The sequence below is a fragment of the Hippopotamus amphibius genome, chromosome 10, assembly GCF_030028045.1.
Source record: "Hippopotamus amphibius kiboko isolate mHipAmp2 chromosome 10, mHipAmp2.hap2, whole genome shotgun sequence".
NCBI classification, from domain to species: domain Eukaryota; kingdom Metazoa; phylum Chordata; class Mammalia; order Artiodactyla; family Hippopotamidae; genus Hippopotamus; species Hippopotamus amphibius.
The window spans coordinates 33,369,079-33,373,684 of NC_080195.1; positions in this window are offsets into that span (position 1 = coordinate 33,369,079).

The following is a 4,606-nucleotide window of genomic DNA, read 5'->3' on the forward strand; positions in this document are numbered from 1 at the left end:
GCGGCTGCCTTTCCCAGAGCTGAGCAGTCTGCTCTCCTGCGAAGCTGGTTGACTCTGCCCCAGCATCGGATGAGACTGTTTTCTCTAGAAGCTTCCTAGCAGTTAGCTGGTAGGAACTTTCCATCACTACCCAAGCAGCACACTCAAACTCTCTTCATTTTATCTAAACATCCCCCACAAAGCTAAAGATAACTCAGGATACATGAGGGCTGTGAATAGCTAATCAATTCAAAAAAGAGTTATTTAGAGCATGATTAGAAATGACCAAAAGTCCGTGGACTACGGTTTGAACCAGACAGTAGGCACTTGGGCTAAATCATCTAAAGGCACAGACAGTCCTCGGAGGGACACTGATTGGGAATTACTCATGTGCATCTGGTCTGCAGAGCCGAGCAGGACCAGAGAGCTCTTCCGGAAGGCGCCTCTCTCCTGGCAGGGAGCTGGGAGAGAGAGACCACTTTTGAGCACCAGCTATGCGCTTTCCATGCACGAGCTCGTGGGATTTGATCCCCTCGATAACCCTGTGTCCTCATATTACAAATAAGAGAACTGACACATTAAAGGATGTAGTCATTTACTCAGGCTGATGGCAGCTAGAAGTAAAGCCAGGCTTCAAACCCAGCTCTGTCTCTAGAGTCAAGGACTAAGCTTTTTCTCTTTCACCTGTGGGTTCCTTCTTTCTCTCCCGCCTTCCTTCCCCTTTACCTCCCTCCCTCCCTTTTACCTCTCTCTCTTTTCCTTTCCTTTCCTTTCCTTCCTCCCTCCCTCCCTCCCTTCCTTCCTTCCTTTTCTCTTTCTTTTTTTAAAAGCCAAATGCTTTTCCCAGCTGAAACAACACACAAATCCAAATATATAAAGCACATCGGAGTAGAGCTGCTTTGCTTTATCCATAATTGAAAAAACTGGAAACACCCCAGTGACCAACAACAGGTGAGCAAATAAACACGCTGGGGGACGTGCCCACCACGGAACACACTCAGCTACAAAAAGGAAAGGACGCAGCACTGATGCACACACACCGTGGATGAAACTCAGAATAATTTTGCTGAATGAAAGAAGCCAGATGCAAGCGTGCATGCTGTACGATCCCACTGACTCGGAGCTTTAGAAAAGGTGAAGGCCATGCAGGGTGACAGGAGGCAAATCAGCGTTCGCCTGGGGTGGGGGCCAAGCGCTTGCTGCAAAGTGGCTGAGGGAACACCGGGCCATCTTGGGGGTAATGAAAAGGCTCTGCATGGGGTTGTGGAGTGATGTTTCTATTTGTCACAACTCATTGAACTTCACACTTAAATGGGTACAATTTATAGTGTGTAACTTATACCTCAGTAACATCGGTTTGTCTTTGTTGTTTTTGTTTGCTTTAATTTTTTAATTTTTACTTTATTTTTATTTATTGGCTGTGTTGGATCTTCATTGCTGCACATGGGCTTTCTCTAGCTGCAGAAGGCAGGGGCTACTCTTCGTTGCGGTGCGCGGGCTTCTGATTGCAGTGGTTTCTGAGGTGGCGGAGCATGGGCTCTTGGTGCTTGGGCTTCAGTAGTTGTGGCACATGGGCTCAGTAGTTGTGGCTCACAGGCTCTAGAGTGCAGGCTCAGTAGTTGCGGCGCACGGGCTTAGTTGGTCTGCAGCATGTGCGATCTTCCCAGGCCAAGGATCGAACCCGTGTCCCCTGCTTTAGCAGGCGGATTCTTAACCACTGTGCCACAAGGGAAGTCCCTGGTTTGTTTTTAAAGCAGAGCTACTTTAATCGAGGATAGGGATGCCTCAATCCCACCTCCTCTCAGACCCCTTTAGTGACCTGTGACCCCCAAAAGGACCCCGGAGTGCTCGGTGTTAATTTATAGCATTAGGAGGCCATTGATCACACCAAGCTGCCCCACATGGCCCTAATACTGCCCAGGAGTTGAGGTTTTGTCTAGGGCATGAGGTCTGCTCATTTTCAAGTAAACCACCTCAACATACTTCCTGCCCCTGCAGAGTTCCAGCCAAATCAGGGGCAAGCTCTGTCATTGGCAAGAAAGGGGCTTCTGGGCCAGTTTTATTCTCTGTGCTGTAAAAGGAAAGCTAATGCAGAATGGGGAGGTAATAAATGAAACTAAGGAATTTTACGAACGCATGTGTGTGTGTGCGTGTGTGTGTGATGGGTATAACTTTGCTTCACACCGCTTGCGTGCAGGAAATGTTTTGTTTTCTGTTCCTCAATCAGATCACCTCTGGCTCCAGGCTCCACTGACCAGAGCGAAGGGATGAGCAGTCTCTGCTTTCATTGCCTCAGGGCTGTGCAGGTGTCCTGGGGTGTTTATCAGTCCAGAGGATTTCAGGAAGGAGCTCTGTCCTTGAACTTCCTGGTCCCAGCTGGGCATCCAGTACCCAAACTCTAGTATCCATTTCAAAAGCAGGGGCTTTGATCCTCAAGGGGAGGAGGAGGTGTTTGTACCAAGCACCCAGTGAACACACCTAGTATTCTGCCTCCCCGGGCGACCTTGAACCCAGGCCCCCATGGAACCCTGGGCTCAGGAGGGCTGGTCACTGCTGCCTCCAGTTCCTCCCCCCCACCAGCCTCCTCCCTTTCCTCGAGGCTGAGGGACCTCCTTCTCTGCTTTCCACCCTCCCACCTCCTTCCCCAGTCAGGCTGCCATGATCTCCTCCATCCTTGGAGCCTCCCCCAGGACCGTGCACCCTTGTCCCCTAGCGGGTCTGGGGATGGTTAGTGGGGCACTGGAGTAGAAAGGTGGGGAGAGGCCAGCACACCCCAGCCTTCCTTCCTCTGATGGGAGCAGGCAAAGCAGGGCTTTTCTCTTCCACAGCAGGGAAAGGAAGCCTGAGCGGGAGTCAGCGTCTTTATGAATATGAGAGTTTATGTTTATATTTGCGTAAGATCCATGAGTTAAAGAACAGGTTTATCTCCTTCACAATTGTATCCTCTGCCGTCAGCTTGAGACAATCTAGGTGACCAGTAAATATTGAATGAATGAATGAATAAATGGATAGGAAACGCCTGGGGGACGCACACCACCCTAGAACTTGTTACCTCTGGGAAGGGGAACCCCGTGGAAGCCTGTGCCTTACTATTATTTATGCTTCCATGTTGTTTGCATTGCATAAAATTGTGTTTAGCGACTCTGTAGTGTTTATGCAGTCTTTATTAAAATACTTTTCAGGCTGTAAGGAAGAAGCACGTGTAAAAGCTTTATTATAATCTTGCAGTATGAGGGAGGTGGTCCTGCAGCCACCGTTCACACTGGGTAGGATTATATTACTGGATGAGAAAATGTTAAGATGATGGACTTAGGCCAGACTCACAAAGGTCAGAGTGTTTGCTTAAACATTGCTAGCTGAGTGACTGACAGCCGGGTGGGTGACTGTTCTCTCAAACACGGCTTACCCGTTCTAAATTTAATGAGAAAATTACTTAAGCATTTTATCAGGAATAGCAATATTCCCAGAAAATGGGAATTACATCCGCGTGAACTGCACCTCTGGCAGACCAGCTAACAATCGCTCTTTTACGTTTGTGAGGTTTTAGTCACCCTAAGGGAGTTGAGAAGAGAAAGTAAAAGGACATGCAGACTAAAATCCCCACAGATCCAAGGAGCCTCTGGGAGCTGCGGGTGCTCCAAATGGCCGGTCATGACAGTGTCTTATTCCTCTCAACTCTGGACTGTCGTTAGACGAAGGGCTTTGGTTTCTCTGAAACCCCCAGAGGAAAGCCTGCCGGGAACCAGGACCGAGACACAGCTGATCAAACCTAGACCGCAGACAGCAGCTCTCCACCCTGCTGCTCATGGAGTTACCCGAGGAACCTTCTCAATGTGCTTGAACTCGAACTCAGACCGATGAAATCGGAAGCTCTGGTGGGTCCAAGCATCCTGTATTTTTTTAAGATTAGTGGTCCTCAAACCTTCGCATGCACCAGAGTCACCTGCAGGGTTTTTCAAACATGGACTGTTGGACCACCCCCGGGGTATCTTGGGTCCAGGGCGGGTCCTGAGAACTGGCATTTCTCACACGTTCCCAGATGATGCTGATCTAGAAGATTCTAACACTCAACTGAAATCAGGAACTGGAAGAGGGCGGAGGTGCCCTCCTTGGGCAGGCCCCCAGAATTGCGCAGATCCCCTGGCTTACAACTAAGATGGAGAATGGGACAGGACAGTATTTGTTCACACCTTGAGCCGCCCTTACTGAGATTGAACTTGACTGGTCGAAGCACAAATCCTGCTGTTGCTCACGGCTGAACACTGCACACGGGGCGTTTGTTAAAAGACAGAGGTGACAGGGGAGGAAAGTGGGGGCCGAGGACAGAGGTGGCAGGGGAGGAAAGTGGGGGCAGGGACGTCTGTGGGCCTCGGTCCCCAGGTCCAGCCGCAGGGGAGAGCCAAGGCCTCTGTGAGTCCCTGGGGTGAGCAGAACTGCCTGGTCGCTGTTACCACTGTTTTGAAAGCAGGACAAGAAACTAGAGATGATCACACTAAGTGAAGTGAGTCAGAAAGAGGGAGACAAACACTGTATGATGTCACTTATATGTGGAATCTAAAATATGACACAAATGAACTTATCTATGAAACAGAAACAGACACACAGACATAGAGAACAGACTTGTGGT